At 40.2% G+C, this 27,258-nt stretch overlaps 1 protein-coding gene across 17 annotated transcripts in view; it reads left to right on the forward strand.

Annotated features, from left to right (window-relative positions):
* Window positions 1-27,258, forward strand: part of ZMIZ1 (zinc finger MIZ-type containing 1) — a 361,484-nt gene that overhangs the window by 276,300 nt on the left and 57,926 nt on the right. The gene's annotated exons all lie outside the window — the stretch shown is intronic.

Raw genomic sequence — 27,258 nt, forward strand, 5'->3', positions numbered from 1 at the left:
CTACAGCCTAATCTGTTTTGAGATCAGTTTTGCATGAATCAAGGACCCTGGAGGTGGGGGGAGGGGGAGAAAAGAAAAACTAAGTGGCTCTCTCCAGAAGCTTCTGCCACAGATTTCATTGATGATTAAGATATTTCTGACCTGTCCTTAACTCCCCTCCTTCTTCCTAATAACACTAGAGATTGAAGATTGTATTACATGCTGCATGAGTATTAATATCTACATACACCAGTATTGACTCAAGCAGCAAAATAATCAATAATTAGATTTCCTCCAGTGATGGTACTTCTCTCTTAAAAGCTGGAAGATAGCTCTACCTGTGTAGGAAAAACAATAGATCTGTGTTCTGGTTTGACAATACTGTAAGGAAGGAAGAGAAAAGAGAAGAAAGAGGGAAAGAAAAGGTTACCAAACAAACAATTATTTTGTTATTTTTGAATTATTAGTGTTTTTAAATTAATTAAAGTTTGACTGTTATGAAGTAGCCATCAGACTAGAAAGTTCTGCCTACCTTGTACAACCCCTTCACCTTTTCTCACAGCTGCAAATGCTTTTATTGTAATCTGAGCTCTGAAAATATGAGCACTGAACTTCAATTTTACATGGTGTGAAAGGCATGCTTCTTTTGGGGGATGGTATATTACTTGGATTCCATGATTTATCTGAAACATGGAAGAAAGGCATTAAGCTAAGGAGTTCTGTGGAGTGAGGATGAGATCACCTGACATGAAATCTACATGTAGAATCATAGAATTCTTTTGATTGGAAAAGACCTTTAAGCCCAACTGTCAATCTGACACCACCATTGCCATTAAACCATATCCCAAAGTGCCACGTCTGCACATTTTTGTAACACCTCCAGAGACCATGACTCCACCCCTGGGCAACCTATTCCAGTGCCTGACCACCCTTTCAGTAAAAAAATATAAATTCCTGATATCCAATCTAAATCTCTCCTGGTACAGCTTGAGGCCGTTTCGTCTTGTTCTGTCACTTGATAGTAGAGAGAAGAGACCAACACCCACCTCACTACAACCTACTTTCAGGTAGTTGTAGAGAGCCATGGGTTCTCCCTCAGCCCCTCTTCTCCAGACTAGACAATCCCATTTCCTTCAGCCGCTCCTCATAAGACTTGTTCTCCAGACCCTTCACCAGCTTCATTGCCCTTCTCTGGACATCACCTCAGCACCTTAACATCCTTGTTGTAGTGAGAAGCCCAAAACTGAGCACAATGTTCAAGGTGCAGCCTCACCGGTGCTGATCACCAGGACATAATCACTCCCCTGCTCCTGATGGTCACACTATTCCTGATGCAGGCCAGGATGCTGTTGGCCTGGCCAACTGTATAAAACTGGAGTGAGTGTGGAAGTGTTGTTAAGGTCTGTGCTTATTTACAACTCACAATGTAGGCAGAAGTGCTAGGGTGAGTATAGTTCTACAGCAAAAATTACCTTTTGCTGATGCACCTTGCTTCCCTCGGAGTTAGCATAAGCTATAAAATAGCAAGATCCCTGTGCTGATACAAACTGGATTTGCAATAGGCATGTATATCAAACTTTTTGGAGGTGGTTGTGCTGGCAGGATAACTATTGAAATGGTCGCAAGAAATGGAAAAGGCAAGAAACATACTCCTGGAAAGAGCTACATCTTGTACTGCTTATGTCAACTTCCCAGAATTTTCACTAACTGCAGTTTTCTGGATAACACTCTGTTGTGTTCTCATACTGCATATTCAAATTCAGATTGTGCCTTTAGTTAGTCATAGTATGAAAATGTATTGGTAGCTTATGATGTTAGTTAAGGTGCTTTGTTTCCAAATACTCTCTCATGGATATTCTTCAATAGATCTCTCTCAAACAGTCCTCTTGTCTGTAGCATCATTTTCCTTTGTGCTATGGCTAACAGTAGAACTGTCTAGTCTGTAAATTCTGTAGGGAAAAAAATGCTAGGTTTTGGAGATTACTAGGCAGCTGAACTACACCAAGATGTTATACACTCAGTCATGGGAGTCTTCTTGGCATTATGGAAATGCATAAATAAAGCTTCACTCCTTGAGAGATGCTTCTAGGATAAGTTTGATGTAGACCTTCATGTAATTTGGAGGTTTCCATCTGGAAGGGCTTGATACTACCCTGAATTTAATTTTGAGTTTCGGGTTCAAAGAAGACATTATGAATTCAGTTTGAGTATGATTATAGTAACAGCAGCATCTCCCATATTTTTCACTGAATTTGCAGTTGCCCAAAGTTGACCAAAATGCATCTCAACTCCTCTTGCTCTTTCAGCAACCTCAGCTGTGTTTCCTTCAATAATTTCCTGAAGAAGCAGTTCAGCCTGGTTTCAGTATAAAAATACACATCTCTACTCTGAGTGAAAACTGTTGTTCATGTATTCCCAAGGCTGCTTGGTTATTTTTTGCTCTTCCATGCAGTGACCTACCCTTTGGAAAAAAACTGACACTTGCCAGAGCAAGGCATATTTGCAACTTTTACCATCTCTTCTCTAAAACACATCTGTGAGCTTTTAGTAAGTGAATTAAAATGCAGTTTTTCCTTTTACACCAAAATGGATGTGTTTCTTTTTTCCAGCCAAATAGTCTTTAACTGTATTTGGAATATCTGTTCTGTGGTAAATTTTGTCTTTGGTCTTTTTTTTCCAGTTTGATTTGCTTCTGTAGAAAAGTGATCCTTTTTTTTATTGTTTTTTAGGTTTTGACAAATAAACCTGTATTTGGTCGAATGACAATAACACAGGACAACCTGTTTTCATATTGTGGCAATTTAAGTGTAATAATTATTTCTAGCATTTGAAAATTGGTTGTCTGGAACACTATGTTTACCCCATTTAAGTATCTTGTTAATCCAGCATTAATGGACTGTTGATGTTACAATTAAGTGAACGCAACCCATAAAGTGAAAATCTAGTGTGATGGATATGTGACCGACATACCCAGTGCCCAAGATGAGGCTAGAATTCTTCCTCATGAGGAGCCAGTTTGCAGGGTAGTGTACTTGCCCTAGCTGGAGAGAAAGCCTGTGCTGAACTCGTAACATCTGCCTGTTCTGACTTACTGTATGCGCTGAGAGCAGGCAAGGCAGGGAGCTACAAGTGAAGTTACTTTGGTTATTTTGCTGTAGGTAGTTGTTCCATTTGAAAATGAATTGTGCTTTCATCTGCATGCTGGTTACTTGAAATAACAGTTCAGAGTAAAAGCAAATCAGTAATTTGTTTTGGGTTTAGCTACTATATAATTCAGTTTCATAGTTTCATTCAGGGTTGGAAGGGACCACAAGGATCATCTAGTTCCAACCCCCCTGCCATGGGCAGGGACACCCTACACTAGATCAGGCTGGCCAGAGCCTCATCCAGCCTGCTCTTAAACATCCCCAGGGACGGGGCCTCGACCACCTCCCCGGACGACCCATTCCAGGGTTTCACCACTCTCATGGTGAAAAACCTCCTCCTCACATCTAGCCTGAATCTCCCCACCTCCAGCTTCATTCCGTTCCCCCTAGTCCTATCACTACCTGAGATCCTGAGAAGTCCTTCCCCAGCCTTCCTGTAGGCCCCCTGCAGATACTGGAAGGCCACAATTAGGTCACCTCGGAGCCTTCTCTTCTGCAGGCTGAACAGCCCCAACTCCTTCAGTCTGTCCTCATAGGAGAGGTGCTCCAGCCCTCTGATCATCCTTGTGGCCCTTCTCTGGACACGTTCCAGCACCTCCACATCCCTCTTGTAACGTTTATCATAAACTGAATACTTTAATTTCCATTAATGATGATTAAAAGTTTCTGTTACAATGAAAACAGAAACTGGGAGAAGTAAGTTCAGGCAAAACCTTAAAGCTGTAGCCTTACAAAACACTCAGGTTAGGTGAAATGTGCTCAAAACTGGGACCTGCTGTGTGGGAGTAATGAGCATAGTGGTCCTGATCTGCACACAGAGCTTCACTGAAACAACACTCTCCCTCCCTCTCTCCATAAAGTCTTTTCTGTCTGCCAAGAGGCTGGGTCTGTCAGCAGGAAACAGGCTAAGTGGTCTCTTCAGGCTGCATAACTAAAGGTGCTGTTAGTAATCTAATTTCAGAATAAAGACAGCTAAATTAACAGTTTTAACACCAAAAACATAAGCAGGGTAATTGAAGTCCATGAACATAGGAAACCCAAAATGCCAATACACAAACCCTGGTAGGAAACACACCTGAATTTGATGTCAGTCAGGGTGAGCAAGAAGCCCCTAAGTTAAAGAATCAGATACAAATAAGGGGAAAGCCAAGTATCTAATAGCAATATTTAAGTTCAGATGTGCTTTTTGCTTTACAAGCTTATACTTTGAAACAGTGTTTATGACTTTGAAAAGTTCAGCTAACAAAAGCATTGCAGAAATTAAGTATGAAGTGATACCAAAATTTTGTCTTAAGTTTGAGAACAGGTTTTTAAGATCTCCCTTACTCAGGAAAGGGGCTGGCCAATGTTGGTCTGAGCCCTGAGTATGGTTGGTCTGCATAAGTAGGTAAATAGGCACATGTACCTGCCTGACTTGCCTGCATGACAGCTGTACCCATTAGTCTACATCTGTTTTCTCAGTATCTCTAGTGCCATATGTTCTTTTTCTTTAAATAAACAGGTACGTGGTAGTAAAGACAGGTGTCAATAGCAAAATGACCTGAGCAGAGGAATGATTTGGAACAAGGCTGAAATGATTAATCTTGACACCAGTAGTCTTAACCAGTGTATGACAGAACTGAATTAGTATGTGCTGTACAATTCATTTCACTGTCCCTGTCAATGGAAGGGTATCTTTAATCAACTTGTCGTTTTAGTTTCTGTCTACTTATGACTCATTAGTGTTTGCAGTTCCATCCTTTTTGAGCTTAGTGGCATGTACATTGCTTACTAATATGCTTCAAGGAGTGTTGCATATGCGTTTGTAGATGGTCTGTGCAGCAGAGTAGTTCATTCAACTGTTTTGATTTAATTTCACCAACACGGTCTCAAGGAGGTAAATACTTTTCTGAAACTCCTTAGAAAACAATGCTATTAAAAGAATCAAATATAAACATGAAGGAATTATCATTAAATTACAGCAAAACAGCAGCTGGAAATGTAATCATGTAGGCAGCTACTTTATAGCAAGAAATCCCAAAGCAGTTATAGGATATATTGCTGGGTTACACAGATTTTATTCAAGATACCAGGAGTGTGTCAGAAGATGGAAAAGGGTGGAACGTCCCTTTTCATGTGTGCAGTGGAGGAGTGTAGTTTCTTCTGTCAGGGAGGAGTTCTTTTCTTTCAATTTTATTCTCAATTCTGAAGTCTAGAAGGCTGTTTTTCCTTTGGAGAAGCACATTTTTGAAAAGAGTCTACTATTATGGATCTGATCTTTTTCTTCCCTTTCCTTTTCTGCTATTTTTACGACATCTAGTTACAAACAAATGCAGCTCTAAACTGTTAGTGGAATTCTCGTTATTTGCTACCTGGGCTTGATTTCTCCCTGCTAATTAGCATTAATTCACAATAGTTTCCTATTTTCATTATGGCTTTTGGAATGGACAAGATTAAGGAGGGTAAATGAGGAACCTTAAAAAGACCTTTTTGTAGTTCCTTATCAGAGTTTGATTCTCACATTGATAGCATAAGGTAAGGATTTACAACACACACACAGTTCTACACTATGTTCTCTGACACTGGTTTTAACCTGATTTGTTGCTGTTGCTTGTGTATTTACACTTCTCCTGTAGGTATTACGAGGAAATAGCGTATTGTAAGACATCAGAAGGCAATTTAGTATGCACTTTAGCATCTGTTGCTGGGAAGACAGAAAATAGTTCCACTGACCCAATTCAACACAATTTTGTAAGAGCGATACTGTGCAAGTTCCCTGGGAGACTGTGACAAATCCCAGATGAGCAGAGGAAACTCTTGAGCAAATTTACTGCGGGATTCTCTCCTTAATAACCCACTTGTGTTTCCAGGGTGAAGCACAGGGATAAGCTTGTACCTTGGTCGGTATATCCTTCTCGATGAGCTGCTGTGATTAAGTTAAGTCCTCATGCCCACTGTAGGAAGCATACTCATGTGGAACTGGGGGTGCAGAGCAGTGCTGGATGTCTGACACAAATGTCTGTACTTCTGCTCTGCTGAGAAGCCAAAGAGTTGTTTTGTAATAAAGAGAGAAGCATCAGCATTCTTGACCCTAGAAAAGTAGGTAGAATCCTACCTAGCAGATAAAAATCCCAATCCTTGCTGTAGTTGATGTAGTTTTTGCTGTTCTCCTGAGTATGCTCAAGACCTTGCAAGAGGAGCTCGTTTTCCTGTACTTGTTTCTCCCATTCCCCATAAATGAAAGAGATGCTATTGAATAAATTCTCTCTTCAATTCATGTGCATTTTAGTTTTGACATGATAGCTAACAACCCCGATGCACGTTTTATAATTCAACCTTTAAGTTCAAAATGCTGCCTCAGATGTGAAAATGAACGAAGCGTATTATCAGTGAGACCTGTGCATACCTCTTGTCTTTTGGACATATAATTTCTATGCATCATCATGTTTCCTTCTTCACATTCTATTAATTTTTTATGAGCTTCATCAGAACTGTAAAGCATAAGCTGTTTTCATGTAGATGGTTTTTATGATGACTAAACATTGGAGAAGGAAAACAAATAATTGTCCCAATATACAGATTGCCTGGGATGAACAGATTGATTTAAAATGCACTGCTCCAGTGCTTTGTATAGGCAGCAGGCATATATGATTCACTCCTTTTTTTCTGGCCTTCAATTTGCTAATCCTGATTTTTTTAGCTTCCCCTTTTTTTCTGAGCTAAGTGTGTTGCCTTTCTAATTAACACAATAAGTTTATACATGTTGCTTTTATTGTGGAGAAGAGAGTTGACTAGAATCATTAGGTGAGAAGAATTGCTAGGTCTTTTTTGAAGTTAGTGTCCTACATTTCAGAAAATTACTCAGTTTTTTTCTTCCACTTTTGATGTCAGATGTCACGTGTGACAAATATATGAAACTTGCTATTCTTCTAAGCAATAGAGATAATGTTTCATGTCCATTTATGTCATTTATCTTTTCTAATGTCAGGGAGCAGATGTACATATAACTGCTTAATTTTATTTTGAGTTCCACTCTGTTCTCAGCTTCATAAATACTTTGTAATAGGGATTTCAATTACCTTGACTGAGTTGTGTGAAGGAGAAAACTAGCAGGCGTAAAAAACATGTATTCGTTTCTGAATACTACTAACATAATTTTGAAGCCTTTCTGACAAGTATATCTTTTCTATGAAGCTTGAGGTATTGTATTTTTATTTGTATCAATAACACAGACTTTTACTGTTTAGTAATTCAGGTGTCTGTGTTTCTTCAGTCATGTTTGCTGATCTCTGAATCTTTCAACAGCTTGCTTATCTCTTTAAGGCATGGAAATCAAAACAATATACTATATTTCATTGCACAGTGAGCCTTTCATTTAAGTAGCAATAATTAAAGTATTATTATTACCATTTCCTTTTCATGTCCCATCTTTCTATTCTTAAATTGATAATTTAATCTAGTTTTTTTTTACAGTGCTATGTCCTTATCCTGAAAGTGTGTACAGGTTTAGAAGCCACTCATGTTTTAAAATGGTGCAAATGGTGATATTCATCAAAACAAAAGACTTGACCATACACTTTTTCTAACCGAGAAAATGGCATCAGCAAATGTTGGCATTTTACTTTCAAAGTCTTTTTCCAGAAATTGGGTGAAATCACCCAATCACCTTTAATTTTTGCTGTGGTTTTGATTCCACTCACCTTAATTGTTCGTCATAGTAAGAATTGTTGATTCTGTTTGTCTTTCTGTGAAGAACTTCCAAGTGGATGTTGACACGGTTTGCTGCAGATTCTGGTACTACTGAGTCTCTTGATGGTTTATTGCCAGGGGCTTTGTCCAAATCCCTTCAAAAGGGCAGCTGAGTTATATGAACAAGCATTAATTCAGGCATGTCTTCACTGACACCCTGAAAGAACCATACAGGTTTACCTCCGTCACATGTTCAATTACATATTTCTGGGCATTAAATTAAGGTTAACTGATGTGAAACCCTTTAAACTGGTGGCTTGGCACGCGTCAGATGTTTCACTGTTGAAGCAATAACATTAAATGGCCAGCTAACTGTGCTCTGTGAAGGTGGACAGTACTTGTTACTGTTGCTTGCCTTGTTGCCAATGGAGAATATAAATAATTTGTATCGTCTGTAATTGTAAGGGATATGGTAAACTGAATTCTTGGAGCTCTTGACTGTGGCTGTAACTGTCCATATTAACAAATACTAACTGGTGAATCTCTCTTTGAACCAACTTTTCAGATGTCGTGTTCATAAGACCCAGGTTTCGTGTCAGCAATAAAAGCTTTGAAGGTAAAGTGAAAGCAGGGATTTTGCTGACATTCTGGTGCAAGTCAGCTGTCTGCCCCTGCACTCTGTTTTTGTGAATATGGTACACAGCCTCAGGATCTATCAGATCAACAAGGTCAGCTTGAGAAAGCAGATGTAGGCGACACTATTGTCTGCCTGCTGTTTGCACCACGATGGATAGATCGAATCTGATCATGTTCTGTGTTGGACTTTTTTTTTTCTTAATTCATCATGCTTTACTGTAGTCATTTGTACAAAGGATGCTTTTAAATGAGTAATGAGTGCCTTCCTGTTTGGCAATTGGTTAAACTGAACTTTATGTCACAGCTCTTTATGATTCACTCATACAAGACCTAAAATATTCAAGATAGCAGGCGGGCAAAAAGCTCTGTCTAGCTTGTGCTGTTTCTAGGAAAAGGGAACCTTGGAGGGTTGCAAAACCTTGCAAAGGCCTACAAATTATGCAGCGTTCTTTCTGTCTGTGAATGGTTTCTCTTGTGAGTGATTAAGGCTTTATTTTAGGACTTGCAAACAAAGCAACTTTTGCTATAACTGGCTTTTCTCCAAAGCAAAGCACACTTTCTGTGCTCATTGTATTTATTTTTATTATTTTAAATGTGTAATGACAGGGTGAAAGTCATCTAAGGGCCTGAGTCAAATGTCCAGTGTCTGGCTAGTCCTGTGGTACTTCAGATCATCTTCCTGGGCATCAAGGCTCCACTGAGCCTCTTGGGAAGAGAGCCTCTATGTTCTCCTACTCATGCTTTCACAGAAAGTAAAAAAGCTGTATCAAATTCAGATTTCAGATTGCTATTCTTTACCTTTTGCTGCACCTTGTAAATAATGGTATAAATTTGCACAGTTTCATCCTGAATTAAGATGGTTAATGTAATAAACGCATTCAGCTCCTTTGAGTATGTGGCATCCTGTGACCTCAGGACCTAATTCTAAATGTCAATTTGAAATATGTTAATTTTAACTTCTGAGCCTTTTGAAATCTGGTATAGAGTACCAGCTTGCTTGACCTCAATTGTATTTCATCCTACTACTTCTTCCAGGTATGAATTCATACCTTTGTGGCTTAGCCTACCTGACTTTCATGTGGGAATGAAACTGTTTTGTTGCAGGTTTTGTGAGAATTTGTTATTTCTAACTTTTAAAAAGCACGTGCAGCAAAATCTAGTAAGATGACAAAATTTGCTGGCCTTTATATAGAATACTTCTGATGTCATCTGTTTTGAACTACAGGGTGTTCTCCAACTACAGGTGGCTATTAAAACAAGTGTGTGTGTGTGTATCAATTACAGTATGGTTTTTACAAGCTTTGGCAATCATTTCTCAGCACCTGCATTGCCAAGTTCAGTTTCCTGAGCTGAAGAAATTAAAAGATGTCTCATGTATAATTAAAATAATTTGTTGGAAATGAAAATTGCAATCCAACAAGTTGAGGCAACTTTTAAAAAAATACATTTTATTACAATTAAAGGACACATTTTGCACTGTAGTTCAAGAGCCAGCTCTTTGGTAGCATCACTAACAGAAGGGAAACAAGTCAAAAAAAGTCTGGTCATTTGGTCTCTTTGCAGTTATACTGGTCATGAAGGTGAGAGCAAGTGGCAGGAGAAGCAGAATACTGAAATGCTGCTATTAAAAGTGCTTATGAAATTACGTTCTTTAACAGATGGAGACTTAATATGGGCCCACCTCTGTGTCACTTGTAAAGTATGGAGAGAAGATCAGTAGTGGACTAACAGTACAAAGGCTTCATGTTCAGGTGCTCCTTGACTTGGGGCAGCTGTTTGAAATGTGCTTTCAAATGAGACACTGACCTGGTTCCTGTTGGCACTGGATGGAGTGTATAGCTTTCACTTGACAGTATGTAACATCTGGGAACCATTGCTGGTGCACAGGTAAGGGGACTGGGCTTCAGTTGATATGAAGACCCTTAGTGTCTTCAGCATTGTTGGTTTCTGTGAACTAGACTAATGGATTAGTGATCACATAAAGCAGGAGAAGCTTGTGAGGGGAAGGCTAATTTGTTCATATTTGTTTGTGAGCGTTCCTTCAGTTAAACAAAAGTCCTCATGTCAAAGAACAACATTTCTGTCACTATCATGAGTTCCTAAACTTTCATTTGGGTTTTGTTTTTTGGGTTTTTTTTTACTAAAATATTGAAAGAAAATCAGTGTGGTTTTTTGCATGCTGGTAGGAATGTTACCACAGGTAACATTACCCATCACTGCCAGAACCGATGAAATACCTTCTGGGACACTATGAATTGTAGTTACAGCATACACCATAATGGTTCATAACAGCTGTGAAGGAAAGAGGAAAAGGGAGTTTGAAATTAATTCCTTGAAGGATACCCATCCTTCAGTGGCTGAATTTCATTACTTAGGAATTGTAACCAGGGAAAGTTGTTTTGTGGAAGTTGTTTTGTTTTGTTTCAAATTAATTGGAGTCAAAGAGAAGCCAACCTGACTAAGGACAGACTAAAATAAATAGCCAGGCAGGAACCTTTATCAAGGTTTTATGCCATATGCTCTAAGCAGTATTGTAGTATCAAAATTATTTCAGCAGTTACAGAGATAATTTCACCACTTGGTCTTTGTGGATTTAAAGTGGTTGTCGGAACATTTTTTAATTAGTCTTACATGGGCAGGTGATAGCATTGAAGTTCAGTTTTAGATGTATTTCTAATAAAGGCAGGATTGGTAGAGCTCGTCCCTCCCATCATAAGACCGTTTTTAGGTCCTAGTCCTTTTGCTGAGTTTTAACAATTCAGGTTGAAATTTAATGAAGTAGGTATCTCTATCTGAAGGGGAGAAAGAGAGGGAAAGGGGGGGGGGGGAAGTAAAAGAAGAGGAAGAGAGAGAGATAAAACTAGATATGTATTTCAGTGAACAGGCTAGGCCATTCTTTATGGAAAAAAAATCTATTGACCTTTTCCATCTGGATAGTGTGTTTCCCATTTGGCAAGACACTAGTCTTTGAGTAGCGAAGTTGTCAGGGTTTTTTTGCCATTTAAAAGAAAAACATCTACCCACAGTTGGCTAAGTTGATCACAGCTGAATAACTGTGGTTTGTAAGTGCCCACAAGGGACCTCCTTGGCTTTAGAAGAGAAAATCTCTGAAGACCTCCTTGTGGCTGACCATGTTTGAACTGCTCACGGCTTTGACTGCTAACCAGTGTGTTCAGACATTAGCCTGATTTACCAGCTGAGCAGTCATATCCAGGCAGCACCAGTCAGTTCACACCTCTTTGATAGCTATTACAAATGACACCTAAAACAGAAATAGTTGATATTATCACTGTCTAGTTATAATAGATATCAGCCTGAAATCTAAACTATCAGAAAAAAATACATCATTCATACTAGCAGATGCATTGTCCTGTGGAGCTTCTCAAGACATTTGCATGTTCTGCTATCAAATGTATGAGAGAGTTCCTACCTGAAACAATGTGAAACTGAGAGATTGCTGAGGTGGACCATTTTGTTGAACTGACATAATTATAAATTGAATGCAGCTTACTTTATTGTAACTGTACCAAATGGAATACTAATTTGCAAGTAGTGGACTAATACCCATCTTAAGTGTTCAGAGAAATGATTTTTTTTATTCTTCATATTTAATTTTTCTAGTACATGCAAACTGTAAAACCTGAAACCATTTTGAATACAGCAAAGATGTTGAAATATATTTGAAAAATGTGAAACAACATCTACGTTTGTCAAAAATTTGTAGTGCTATTTATTCCGTCAGTTACTTCTCCACTTCTTGAGGTAGCTGGTTAGAAGTCTGCACACAGAGGGATGCACACTTTCAGTTGCTGAAATGTCAGTTTATTCTAATCTAGATGGGATCTGTATGCTTTCTGAACCACAGTTACTGCTTAGAATGAGGCAGAATATGTCATTGAACTTTGGCCAAATATCCAAAGTGTTTGTGTGTTTTTAGTCTTCTCAAGTTCAGTCGCCACCGGTCAGACTTGAATTTGTTAGTAACTAAAAATCTGGATTAATTGTAAATCCTCAAAAATATAAATGCAATTACTCTTTGGAGGAAGAGATCACACACAGAGGACACAGTCTCAGGCTGCGCCAGGGGAGGTTTAGGTTGGATATTAGGAAGAAGTTCTATACAGAGAGAGTGATTGGCCATTGGAATGGGCTGCCTGGGGAGGTGGTGGAGTTGCCATCATTGGAGGTTTTCAGGAGGAGACTTGATGGGGTACTTGGTGCCACAGGTTAGTTGTTTGGGTGGGTTGGATTGGTTGATGGGTTGGACACGATGATCTTGAAGGTCTCTTCCAACCTGGTTTGGTTTATTCTGGTTTATCAATATAGATAACTTCTACACATACTAAAAATGCCATGGGCTAATGAAAATAAAATCCTTAGAGTTGGGCAGTTAATGTGTGGGTTGTTGCTTTCACTCCTGAGTTGACCCAAGCCTTTTTGCAGCCTGCTGTAAGGGTTAGCATTGCAGGACCTGTATGTACTCTCATGCCAGGGCCTGTTGGGAGCTCATTCCCTTCTGGTCCCGGGTGGACAACACGTTCTGGAATCGGGGCATGCCATGTGTGCACAGAGGCAATAGGAGAGCTCATGAAACATAAAATTGTTACAGTTTCCACTGCCCACCCCCATTTGTCTCTCCTGGTTTTCCTCTTCTTCTGATCTCCCCAGTGAACATCTGCAAGTCTGTCTTGTGTGCTGTTTTCAAACACAAGTTAAGACAGTGCTCTCCTATTTCACATCTATGTAGCTTTTAAAGACATTGTGGGATGATGACTCAACCACCTCCCTGGGCAGCCTGTTCCAATGTCTGACAACCCTTTCAGTGAAAAAATTTTTGTAGTGTCCAGCCGAAAGCACCCCTGGTGCTGTTTGAGGCCATTGCCTTTCACTAATAACTTGAAAGAGATCAACACCCACCTCATTACAACCTCCCTCTGTTCTCCTTGAGCCCATTCCTGTCTGAGTTTTTAGTGTGTGAGAATTATGCCTTCACCTACTGTGTGCATCCTTTCTGTTTACTTTTATGTTTCTTCTACATTCTTTTTGGTTAATTCTTTGTCTTACCCAGTTGTGTTTGCAGTGTCTTAAGTAAGGTAACAGGAGCTAATGTTCCTCTTGCAGCCAGTGTCCCTGGTTTTGCCTGTCTTGCTCTGACTGTGAAATACCCAAAGCATTCCTTAATGCGGACTTTTAAACTAAACAAAGTAAACCGAGAACTGCTGCTTTCCCATGGTCCAAATTGTGAGCCAGTACACAACAACATAGTATTTGGACTTTTTTAATAGCAATTTTGAATGCTATGTGATTTTTCCAGATTTAGGCACTATCACTCTTAATATTTCATTGGCCAGGTCTTTTTTAATGATCCTGATTCCTTCTGCCATTATAAAATGCCTGTCACAGATGTGCTGTTTTATTGACGTCAAGGCATTTGTGGTTTTTAGTTATTAAGATTTGGTGAGTGCTCGTACCCAAATCATAATGCCTGCTGTGCTACTGACTGTACACACACATTTGAAGAGCCTGTGTCTGCTCCAAAGAGTCCAGGTTGTAGGTTTTGCTGGTTGCTTTTTTAATCAGTGTCTATCTGTAGAAACTTGCTAGTCAAGAACCTGTCTGATAGAAGGTTGTAATTTGTTTCATCATGATACTGTAAGTAATGTTTGCTATAGATCATGTAACATTCTTCCAGTCTTCCCTTATTAAATGCATCCATTTTATCTTCCAAAGCTGTTGGCTTACCCATGTTGTGTTCTGCTGTCATTTTTGATTCCTAGATTTTTCTGGGATGAAATAAAATTTTGTTTGACAAGGCTTCCTTAAGCATGCCTCCTCTATTAGTTTATTCCAGTCTGTAATAGCAGGGGCTTAGTCTGTACTCCATGAAAGCTTTGAGATACTACCTTTTATAAATACTGCAGTGAACTAGACTGTTTCACTTTAAAGCTTTGATTGCTTGATCCTAGACTTCAGCTTTGAACCCTCTTTTCTCTATTTAAAGTTCTGGCTCAAGTTGCTGGGCTGGTGCAGTCATTGCTTTAGGTGTCAAACAGGCTGCAGAGTTGAGTAGTTTCTCAGCATATACATGTGTTTGGAAATTCACCTAGGAAGGAAGATTATTAGCCTTTGCCACTTTGGTATTATTTATTCTCCAATGTTCAGCGGCATGTTTGCTTGGGCAAGAATTTGCAAAGACGTTTTGGATTCCCCATTTTATTTTCTGCAACATGAATCTGTGGGGGGTTTTCAGCTGCCTTGCAGGAGCTCCTTCTGTCAGATTAGCATGGTCTAGTGGTCTGCATCCAGGCTAGGAAAAGAGCTTCTGAGCTCTAATCCCATATTTGATGTTAAGTACATTGATCCTCTCCTCTTCAGGATGCTATGGATGACTGTGAAAGTATGTCCTTAATGACTGGCATTATCTTACTTCAGAGCAGTTCCTCTCTCCTTTCAAGACCCTGCTCTATAGATGTGGAAATCCTATTTCTATGTTGATGTCAAAACCCATTCTCTCCTTGCTGACCTTTTTGTCTACAGTTACTCAAATGGTCTCTCAGGGAGTGGGGATAGTCTTGGCAGCAGAAATGTATCAGAAATGGACAGAAATTTTCACATCGGCCTACCAGGCAGTAGCCTGGCAGCAACTAGATGTAATTTCAGTGTACATTTAGACAATAACTAGTCTCTCTGGCATTCTAACCTAAGTATTTTCCCCAAAGGATTAGTTCACTACCTTAGACTCCCTTTGTGAAACTAGGATGATGTTATCTTCACAGGATTAGGTGAGGATTAGCTAGTGTTTATCAGCGACTGGCAGATAAAAGAAACGCTTTGTTTACAATGTATATCTCTTAGCTGCATGGTCTTGATCACATGGTGGTGCTCAACTCTGCCTGTGAAAAAGGTCTGATTTAGGATATTGTTACAAAATAATTGCTACAGACAGTTATTAGGATGTGCATATTTTAGAACTGAGTCTTGCTTTCCACAAACTGAAGCATTTTGCAATTTGAAAATACTCTGCACCAGGGTGGTTGGTTTTTAATTAGTAGTACCTACCTTTTTAAAAAAAAAATCAGTGTTCATACATAGGGTTTGTGTAGTCATGCTGGAAATACTAACAACGTTTCTGACCTGATGGCTGCAACTACTGTGTAAAAGTAGAAGGAACTACAATGCCATCCTTCAGGAATTATCTTGCTAGACCGATAGATGAACAACGTCTGCTCTTACCTTGCCACACCAAATACCTTTGGTTCATGAATTAAAGTGTCTGGAAAATGAAATTCAGTGTCTTTTCTGACTCTTTTATAATTTGTGAAAACAAAGGCTCTGCAGCAGCCAGAATCAGCTAACAGTGTTGTTGAAACTACCTATTCTTCTGTAGTGATATTGGCTCTGTGGGGCTTTCTGAGTAACATGAACAGATATGACTCAGAAGGAGTCAGAGGGAGAACAACTATATTGTGTAGGAGGTTAAAAAACGGGAGGGATTACCAGTGCTTCGGCCAACAACACAGTCAAGCTGCACTGCCTACCTCCCCACCCACCCTTTTTTTTAACCCTTCATGACAACCTTTGGAGCTGTTGTCCTGAACTGATTTTAGCAATCACTGTGAAATCCAAGAGAAAACAAACCAGATGTTTTCATCATTCTTTTTTTTTACTTTCAAGAGTTGTGCTAATAATGAAGTAGAAAGATGCTCTATGTGTGTAGAATAGGAGCAGGAGCAATTCCAGTGGAGAGCTTTTTCTCCAATGTCAATTAGATGATCCAAAATGTGAAATTTTGAAATGCTGTAATCTCTAGTTTTCCTAGCACCAAACTGGAGTTTGCTAATGCAGATTGATTTGTGTTGCAATACACAAGATACGGAGTACTGCATGAAGATACTATTTAAATTTGGCCAAAGTAGGACAATTTGTATTTGGGGAGACTTTCATTTATGGAAAAGTATATACTTGGGCTCTAAGCAGGAAGAAAATTTCACAGAAATTTGTTCTTACAGTGAAATATAGGAGCAAAAGTATGTGAGGTGGGAAAAAAGTAAAACTTACACCTTCTTGGAGCCCACCTAATTAGCCATTCTCCCTCTCATTAAACAGCCAGCAGCCTCAGCTTTGTTCCTTCTTCTCTCCATCCTTGCCCCTTGGGTGCCTATTGCTCTTGAGGGTCTTCCTCTTCTCTTCTCTTCCTTCACCCTTGTATTTTCAAAACTTGCTTCAGTCTTATTCCCCTTAGAGAAAATTTCCTAAGCCCTTGTTTCTTTCAAGCCCTTCAAGTAACCAGCTGCTTCCAGAAAACATTCCAGTGTTAATTTCCCTGAGAAATTTTTGTTCATGGCATCTTGGTTTTGAACTTTTACAGAATTTCTTTCAAGTTCCTTATGGAAGGAGACAGTTCTTACATGTTTGTGAAAGGCCATTTATATTGCTCCCAGACAGTAAGTAGCCAGACACAGTTTGTAGGTAATACATGCATCTAACCTTTCAGAAATTTTATCTTTCTTTAATATATTATCTTTTGCTCTCATTTTTCTTGGGTTTGTCCCTCTGTTCTAACCACTTTCCCACATAATCTCTTAGTTTGTTGCTAAAATTCTCATCTGCTAGGCTAACATTAGTAGTTATCAATGTATACAAGTGAAGCTAGATTTTGTAAAGTTACACTTAAAATTATGTGCTTAAAAACAAATGATCTTGTTAGAGGTTGTGTAAATGTAGCTTCCTGCTACTAAAATTGTTTATGGTGTTTTCCACCAGAGTAGGAGCAGGAGCTAATCCCAAATGGTTCTGTGATAGAGAATTTTGTTTACTATCTGCTTGGATAGCATCTTACTGTGTGTTTTACAGTAATATTTGGTATTCTGATGTCCATTTTGAGTCTTCTTACGCAGATTAACATGAAATAGACATGGTTGCTATTTAGATAGGATGTTTGCTCAGTGCTGGTATAAACTGCTGCTTTTCTATGGGCTGTGAAACAGAAACACTGTCCCTGTGAAAAGCTCTGCAGAATTAACGGGCCTTTTGAAGTCTTGGGAAATCCTCTGGGTCCCTCCCTAACCTCCCTCCTCCTTTCTCCTTTCTTCTTCAGTACATGTTCCTCTTCAGTTTTAGCTTCCAAAGATGAAAATCTTAACCCTAATAATGTCTTGTGGGTACTATAGCCGTGGATAAACAACATTTTTTTAGGCTCTATTGGTCATGTCAGGTTGTACTCTGGTCATTTTCCCAGAAAATTGCGTGAGGAGTCTCATACAACTCATCCGAAATGGTTTCCTGTTTGTTTGTTACTAATGCTGTGGGATTGTTTAAGTGTTCGAATTGCTACTTCTTTTAATCATCCTTTTGCACTGCTCTAACTGATCTGCTTGTAGAAAATTGGTGATAAAACCTGGTTCCGTGTGCCATTAGTATTATTTTCTCTGTCATCCCAGTCCTACGCCTGAAACGTTCACGGGAGGCTGGGAAAGCTCATGCTGCAGTTCGGCGCAGGATCGGAAAACTGTTCCAGCGTGTGGCATCCATGCTGTGCTGTCTGTCTGGCTTTCTCACCCGCCCACCCCTCCCTACGCTGCCTCGCTCGGGCCCATTCGCCTTTTCAGTGGCTGAGATAGGATGTCAATGAGATGGGAGGGAGGGTTAGCTGAGCTGCCAGAGGAATTGATTCTTGTCTCCCGCTCCAAGCAGTCTGTCTGCGCAGCAGCACGATACGGTTTTGCACAATACCTCACTAATGCCCTAGTCAGCAGCTTCTTGGGGAAGGACAGTATTGGGGGGGAGGGGGGAACAACAACAAAACAATCCTCTGTGAGCTGCAGAGTGCATGGACCAGAGCTAAATTTGGAAAGCAAAATCTTATTTCATGCAAAATTATTAGAATTGTTTGGGTTTCCAAATGTGCACATGTGTATTGCTGGCCAGCTTTTCTGTGTGACTTGGCTAGATCCAAACGCAGTTCTTATGTATAGATGGCAGAAGCAGTGATGGCATTATCTTAGAGAACTCTAATCCTGCAATTACCGCACTTGTGTGCAAGGGGAGGGGGCTAGATGCCCTTTGTCAGAATTTAGCTAGACTGCCCTAGAAATGTCCATAGCATGAGATAGTCACAAATAACCCTTTCCCTTTTTCTCATTTCTTTTTTACCTTCAGACAGAAAAGAAAAGGTACTGAGAAATCAGCGTGGGCTGTAATTTCTACTGACTTCTTCCCTAGATGGATGTAAAAAATTAGCTCTCTTATTTTTTTAATTTTTTTTTTACTTCTCTCCTATTCCATAGATAACCTATTGCTACCTGTATAAAACCATAAATATTCCCTTGAAGATAAGGAAACAGCAATTTCTAATCTGTCTAAAACTGATGTTCATAGTTGGGTTTTTAAATAAAACAGCCTCCTGTTCGAAACTGCCATGTGCTTGTAGCTCAGCTCGTTGAATGGAGGCATAAAACACGTGTGCTGGGTACAGCCTTGCCTTTGAATGCTGCCTGTGCAGAGAAACAGCTGCTTTATTTCCACCTCTGCAGAGTGCTGTAGCCTTGATGCTGTGGCCAGGCTCTGAGTCACAGCAGGGAATGCATCTAACTGGGGGAAAAACACAAAACAAAATCAAATAAATGTCAGGGGCAAGAGGAAATAAATTTAAAAACCACCCTCTCAGATCAGAATCCTGGTCAAGTTCACAGAGTGGTGATGCAAAGAGATGCTTCAGCGCAGCTGGGAGTGTGCAAGGCACAGTAGAACATGGGCACAGACAGCAGAAGACAGATGTACCTGAAGACAGTCTTGTTGCTGAGCACTTTGTGTCGTGAAAATACAATCAAAATTATCGGAAGATCAGGGCAGGGTTATTTACATATTTCTTATTTTACACCACCCTGAGTTATCTGCATGGCCCTAATCATAACAGAGCATGGATGATTTGCTGGTTTTGCTTTGTTGGTAATAAACATCATACATATTTTGTCTTAAAGGACTTCAGAATGCCTTAACAAGAGCATGTGTAGGTTGCAAAGTCTGCTTCTTTAATGCAATAGTTTGAGGTGAGAAAGAGCCAACAGATAGAGGTAGAAGAAATTAAATTGGAGGGTACGGAAGCCCTTCTCTGGCTCAAATTAGTTATGAAGTTCCCAGTGCAACATGGGAACAATTACTTGGCATTTAACTTTGGTGTGTTAATTGAATGTTAATTAATTAGGCAGTTCTCAGGAAAAGGTGATTGGTACCAAAGGAGCAGAGCAGGTTGCTAGTAAAGGGAAGATGACAGGGATTGTGGGGTGAGTAGGACACAGAGGGAAAAAGAGAGGTAATGACTTTGGTAGAAAATGTCGCACACTAACGGAGCACTGAGACGGGAAACATCACTGCCTTGAAACTGCAGTGTGTGCACATATCTGTCTGCTCTATGATGTTCAAACAGAAATAAATAAGTTTAAAACTCCTGTAGGCTGCATTTCTCTCTGCTGATGTCCTTAACTGTTTGCATGTTCAACACACAGGGATTGTGACGTAGCTGGAATTTTTCTTTCAGAATTAGAAACAAGATGCAAGGATAGGGTCTAAACACTTCCAAGCTTATCTCAGTTCAAGTATAGTGTGAAAAATGGTTCCTCAACTTTGAAAACTAACATCTTTGTTCCTTCAGCATTTAGAGAAGTTGGCAAAAGTTGTATTACACTAATTGTACAAAAATTTTATACATTCTGAGGACACCTGATAAAACATTCTTTTTTCTTTCTTTTTTTTTTCCCCCCCATAAAAATGTAAAATAATGTCAATTAAAACAAAGAGTGAGACTGCAGAACCAATAACTAAAAGTTCATAAAATAGCTTGTGGTCCTTCTCAGAAGTTCTGGCTGTGCAGTGTTAACTTTGGAAACATGTTTCTGCTATAAATTTTGGTTGTGTGGGTTTTGTAATTTTTTTTTCTCCTTGAAAGACTCTACAGATGTTTTACAGTTGTTTGAAAGTGTTCCATGGCAGGCAGAGGCTGGGGGCATAGAGCAGTAACCCCTTGATGTGGTGGTTGTGGTTTTTCCCTGCAAAGGGAGGAAGGTGTATGATTCTCTCTGTTCTGGGATTCATTCTGTCACAAATGGTGTGACCTTCAGCTCATCACCTGCTTTTGGTTTCTTTCATCTTTAAAACTTAGCCAGTAAGCCATGTACTCAAGTGGCCACTTCAGCATTCTCTGCAGGAACCCCCCACTCTATAACAGAGACATTAAGTACTTTTTATATTTCTTGCAATTTGGGAGTAATGATAAATGCAAGCCAGACTTAAGTATTTTTCCAGTAGAGGCTGTTTGGTTGAAATTCCTGTGTTCACAATCATGGATTTATTTGATTGTAAAATACTTCAAAAAGTCATCTATGCCATGCCCCCCTTGCCTTGAACAATCCCAAGTATCATTATTGCTGGATGTTTATCTAACCTTTCTTAAGCATCTCCATTTATGGAAAGTCTTCCACTTACCCCTTAAGGTTTCTGGTGTCTTTTCTGTCTCTTTGTATGTTATATTTTGGTGTTTCTGCTGTGGATAGGGATAACACTTTGTTACTAACTGCAGTGGCATACTCCTGTCAGTCTTCCCTCCAAAAAATACTCAAACCAAAGCCACCAAAAGTTCTAATTCCTGCAATCTTTTCTTGTAGATTATATTGATAGGTTTTTTTCCTAATAATTCTGATGACTTTTTCTCCACTTCCTGGCTGCACATTGTGGTGGGGTAGAGGAAAAGGAAAAGTGTGCATCCTTCAGAATTTACTTCCACTCATGCAGCTGAAGAGGCTAGCTGAGTTTGCTGTGGCAGCACAGCATGGCTCAGCCTCTGCCCAGCTACTGCCTTCCCAAGAATTCCTGTCTTTGGAGATGGCTCTCACCCTGTTGTCAGAAGGATGTGCAGTATCATGCTTTGTATTTGTCCCTGTTGGACATAGTTTCACGCTATTTCTCCAGACTTTCAAGATGATTTCAACACCAAATTTCTGTGGTGAACTGATGCTTTTTTCCAGCTTGTGCCATCTGTAAATTGACCCAGAATATGTTCTAGGTCTTTACTCATGTGTGCTATGGATATCCATAAATGAAGCATTCAGTAATTTCAGACTCCTGCAAAAACTCATCCAATAATGCTGTTTCTATTACTGACCATTTGGTTAATAGTTCTGTAAGCTTACGTTTCCAGTCATTTTCTGCTGTGTTCAGCTGGACCTTAGTTCGCTTGTTTATTTGTAAGAATGTCACGTAAAGCAGCACTGAAGCCTCACTAAAGGCAGACTAATCTATACTAAAGGTCTCTTGTCTTCTAGTGTAAAGAACATGCAGAAGTGTGCATGATTTGTTCCTGACAAACCCATTTTGATTGTTGCTCATTCTTTACTTTATTCTTGGCCCTTTGGAGTAGTTTGGATTATTTTTCCCCAGTAGGAAAATGGACCTCCAATTCTGCAGTTACTCTTGTTGTTGTTGCTGTTGTTTTTAAGATACCCACTAGATTTTTGCTTTTCCAGACCTTGAGCAGCATATTGATTGTGCATGTATTCCCTGTGTTCAGACTCTGGTTAATGGCTCTGGTATTTTTTTTCCTAGCACTTTTGGGTGTTAGTGGTAGCATTAGCTCAGGAGTTTCTACAGCAATAATTGGTGGGCTCAGGATGGATTAAGGGAAACTGAGTCTCTCACAGGTCAACAGTTTGAATTCAGTTAAAGATGGGTTAAAGTGAGTCACTTCCATTTTTCAGATGCCTGTATTGTACGTGAAGTCTGTTGATGACTGGAACTGGCTTTACAAAATAAAAGCATACAGCAGTAATGAAAGACACTGTTGTTTGAAGCCTAAGCAGTGAAACCAGCAATTGGATGAGTAAGAAAACAAGCAGTCTTAATGCTATTGGAGTGCATTTCCTTTGAAAAGCCGTATCCAAGATTCACTTGTTGGTGGCCTTTCACCAGTTTTGTCTTTTCTTTATAATGTGGTATGTTTTCAGATGTAGCAGTGTGGGTACAGCTAAGCCTAAATGAGATGCTTACGTATTTTATCTGGATCCATGCAGAGTATTTTGTGCTTGCCAAATTGAGCCTTTGTTGCTGTGTTTTGTAGTGTATTACTTCAAAGTTAATGTACTGAATCTGGTAAAATGCTCTGCCAAGTTTTGGCAAGCGTAGAAGGAAATTGGGGGATCCCAGTTCCACTGAAGTCATGGGATAAGGATAGCATTCAAATCTCTGTCTCCAGCATGTAGTATTCCAATTGGCAAGAGCTTGTGGGGAAGCATATATATGTGTGTTGAGAGGTACTTGTGAAGACTGGAAGATATGCCTAGGCAAGTTGGACCCATATTCAGGACCAGACTTGTACATGCTGTCACATCTAGCAGCCTTGAAAGCACGTGCTAGATAACTCAGGTTTACAGTAAGAGTTTTATTAAATAAACCCTCTGTTAATTACTTGGGTATCAATTAATTTTAATTAGGCATTCCCTGTGTTACCTATTTTGCAACAAACCTGTATAGTGTTTGATTTTGTAATGTTAATGCATAACCATATTATAAGTCGTACTGCAGGGCAAAGCTGGTTATTTCTGCAGGGCACAGCTGTAGCTATAGTAATGGGGGAGATGTTGGTGATAAAGGACATTACTTGGGTATTAGTGGTAGAAACACGTATCATAACCTGTTTCATAATGCTGAACTATGACTGTTGACTTGGTGTTCCTGTTGTGATCAGTAGGGCAGTACATGCTTTGCAAAGCAGAGTTTGAGCCAGCTGCCAGTTTTGCTTTGATGGGGAAGTCAGTTCCACGCCATTTGCTGTACGGTCACTGGGACTAGTACAGACTAGTAGGACCAAAGATACAACCTGCTCTCCTCACTACAGAATAACTGGGAAAGCAGATTTGTATTGGAACTTTTAACTTCAGATAAAATCAGTTTAATCTGACTTGTTTACTTGGACTGTTTAAGCTAACATTAATGATTTTGCGTGGTGGAGAACAGCAAGTACAGTCCTCAGCTGCTTCAGAAAAGCAGCCAGCTTGGGGTGTAAGCCTCCTGGGATGAGGTGGGAGCAAATACATGGGAGCAAGCTCTGGCACTTCGCCAGGGACCACTGTGTGTGGAGTGGGCATGTGCCAGCAGGCGGAGAGGTAGGTCTGGGAGGAGGGTGTGGACTCCCTGGGAACTGCTGTGAGTCCATGTTGGACAGCCAGACTTCTGAGAAATTGCTACAAGTGCTTTGTAATTGGTATTATAAATATGTCTTCTGAGTTCAACATTGAGGCAGATATAGAGCAGAGGCTTGTGTAGGGTTTGTCTGTTGTAGGGTTAGGACATGTGGTGGTGCCTTGAAAGAACAGAAGGGAAAAGGCAAACACAGATCCTCTGACTGTCTTCTATGGACAGTTACATCCTGTTTCCTTTGCGGCCTTGCTTTCCTGCCCTGACTGGCTGGCTGACAGTTTAGCCACTGCCAGGCTCTGCTAGGGTGAGGAAAAGCAATCCTTGAAATAGGTCGGGATGCCCAGTTTCTCCCTCTCTCTCTTCATTTCCCAGCTCTTTAAAAGCAAAATGGCTTTTAAAATGTGAGGAAAACATTTTATTTACTCCTTCCCAATATTGTGGACAAAAATTCCATCCTTCAAATTCCATTGTAGTTATTTTTCTAATACTACAACACATTGAGCATTAGGTAGTTAACATTTTTAATATATTTTTCCAAACAGTATACAGTGTCAGATTTTCTGTATAAAAAGAACAACATTTTTAAATAACCAAGAAACTAGTTTTTCCACTCCTCTCCTCCTCTTCTCTTTGCTGCTTCTCTTCCCACCCCACCAAATTATCTCACTGAATGGCATATACAAACTGTATTTAGATCACACTCTCTACGGAAGAGGATAGAAAGCCCTCTGTAGCTCTATATTCCACTTATCTGGAATACCCCATGTAAAAAATAGGAATTTGATTTTAAGAGCAATATAAAATTAATGGGTATGGTCTGTGAAAAAATGCTGTGTTTTCTTCCTTACACTGCAAATACATTTTCGGCTAAATGTGTTTCCTTCTGAGACACAAAACCGAACTAGCAAAATGGTGCTGATCAGATAGTTCTCTGTATCAAACTCCTCCTTTTTTTCCTAATGTTTTCATTGCAGTGAGTAAGAAATACAGGTCTGACAGTCTGCCTATTGAACTATCTACTGCAGCTTAACTGCAGCAAGGAAGCAGTAATCCTATTGTGCTCCTTCAGCAGTCTCCCGGGAGCAGAAGGCATTGAAATTACTGAGCTGTTGTCCTATCTCCTCCTCACCTGTCTTTGTGGCTGTAAATATAGCATCTGCCAGTAAATAACAGTTTGCTGTACCTTTAAGCACATTCCCTAACAAGAGGCAGCGATTTACTGAGGTGATAAGCTGTAACTAATACTAGGGTATCATAATAGGTAAATAGATTAGCACCGTGCTTCTCTGTATTTTGCTTTCTAGGGAGCCCACTGACTCATTCACTCAGAGATGCTTACTATGGCACTTCGCACTGCGCGGAGTTAAATCAGTCAGTTACAGGATTGCAGCTATCGGTGCCGGTGTGGTGGCAGATAATGAAATACATTAGCAAATCTATGGGGTAGCATTGATCGCTTAGCCTGTTTCCCTTCCCTTTTCCGTTCCCTGGCCCAAAAGGGGTCGTAATGGTCTGTACCATATTCGGTGCTATGGCTATAAGCTGTGTCATCAGCATCCATCACTTAATTTTTGCAAGTATGCCAGCATCATTGGTTGTCAGGAAGTAAGAAGTGATGAAGGCAGCCTGGGCATGATCCATGGCTTCCCCCTGCTCGAGCTCCTTGGTTTTCGCAACATAAGGGCCTGGCGTTTCCAAAGTGTCTGTGATGTTTCTGCTGGATGATGGGTATGCGCAGCTCTGGGGGACAAGAAGGTACCATGGAGTGGGCAGCAGAGGCCTTTGTTTCCTTACTGCCTGGCAGGTTTTCAGCACAAAAGGGCACCCGCTGGAAAGGAACAGTAACAGAGGATGTGGCTGGTCTCAATAATTGTGTCGCAAATCTTGTGATATTCGGCATGTTCTTAAAGACCTGGCTCCTAGAGGGCAAGGGATTAAATAACAATTGCTTCCTTTCTCTTTCAAGCAAGGCTTAGATCTGTGGTTGCAGAGAAATGCTTGAAATGTGACTCAGGCTGAAGGGAAAAAAAATAAATCTTTGCCTTCCAGCCCGCTTCCCTCTCCTTGTCCCCAGGATCCCAGTGTGGATACGTTGCAATGTCTTGCGATTTTTTCAATGAAACTATTGGTGCCATCTAGAAGGACATAAAGTGCAGCCAGCTCTGGGTGTGTGGGAGTATTTATGAGTATTTTAAGGAGAGGTCGGTCATGTTCTGTGCTGAGACACGCTCTTGCAACGTCTGGTCCTCTTTAGAGAATGGAGAAGCAAAAATGGGACTGAGTAGAAGCAAGCTGAATATCTCTGAATGGGATTTTTCTCCTGCTTCCTTAGGGAAGCCCCTTGGGCTACCTGTGATTGGAATTTCTAAATCTTTCTGGGTTTCTGTGTTTCACAAATACAAAAGCTGAGGCTGCTCATGTCTGTGTTGGTTTCTGAACGCAGTCGTCGTTAGGAGATCAGTATTGATTTATTCCTATGAAAATGCATCAACGCTTACAGTGAAACACAATCCCATTAAGAATGATACAGGTTTTGCAAATGGAGAAAAGTAGGTCAAATACTGCACCAATCATCCCAGAGCATGTCCCTTTAAGCCAAATAAATGTGTGAATACACTTAAACTGTCAGCATGTCATTTGATTGCCATTATTATGCATCTTTTGGCATGAGTTGGCAGAGCCCTCAGTGACTGAACAGGAGTTGAAAACACCCATTCTGGTGTGTTAATTAGGTTGTATTTTACACCTGGGCTGTGTATGGGGGCATAGAGGGCTGTGCATATACGGATTTTTCCTTTTCCCCTATTGCAACAGTTGACTTCAGCATAAGAAGGAAAGCCACATCATTATATGCAAGAGACATTGTAGCAATGCAGCACAGGATCGCGATTTAAATCTGATCATTAAGCTGCTGCTGCAGGGGGCTGCAAGAGACAGTGTGGATGGTCCATCTGCAAAATCTGTGTTCCTGTTGTACAAGGAGGAGGGGCAGAGGGGGGAGAAAAAGCAGCTGCTTGGCTGCGCTATGAGAGGGAGAGACTGACTGTTGGCACCATCTGTAGCTGTCCTTTGTGCTTGCTGCTTTATCTGTTCATTATAGTATGATACTGAATTTCTCGTGCTTTGAGTGTAAATGAGTTGAGATGCGCCTAATACTGTCGGCATAAAAAGCAGTAACTAAGTACACTGAAGATGAATAGTGTAATCTCTAAATTCATTTTGAGTTTGTTTTATCTTGCTTGAATAGCCCAGGAAGTGATGTTCTTCAGAAGCCAGCTGTACCAGATGTGTCTGTGTATATATATGTCTGTGGGTATATATTCATCTTACCAAGTGGAGAGCAGAGCAGTGGAGGTGGATGGGGTAGAGGAGAAGAGAGGTTGCCCCAGTATTTTCAGCAGAGGAGAGCAGAGTCCTTGAAAGGATTCTTGCTCCTGCTGAACAGCACAGAGGGTGACTGGTACCTCCTAAGGTGGCTGGAAACATCTCTGTATTCACTCCATGCACAAACACTGACACAGGGAAGAGAGTGATCATTATACGTGGTACATGAATAGAAATGTCCCGAGAGGGGGGGAAGGTTAAACCTCTCGATAATGAGTGCTGTAATAGGGATGAGTAAATTCGCTGTGTTTCACACCAG

This window comes from Melanerpes formicivorus, unplaced genomic scaffold, assembly GCF_026170545.1.
Source record: "Melanerpes formicivorus ecotype bairdi unplaced genomic scaffold, bMelFor1.0.p_v2 SCAF_6, whole genome shotgun sequence".
Taxonomy (NCBI): Eukaryota; Metazoa; Chordata; class Aves; order Piciformes; family Picidae; genus Melanerpes; species Melanerpes formicivorus.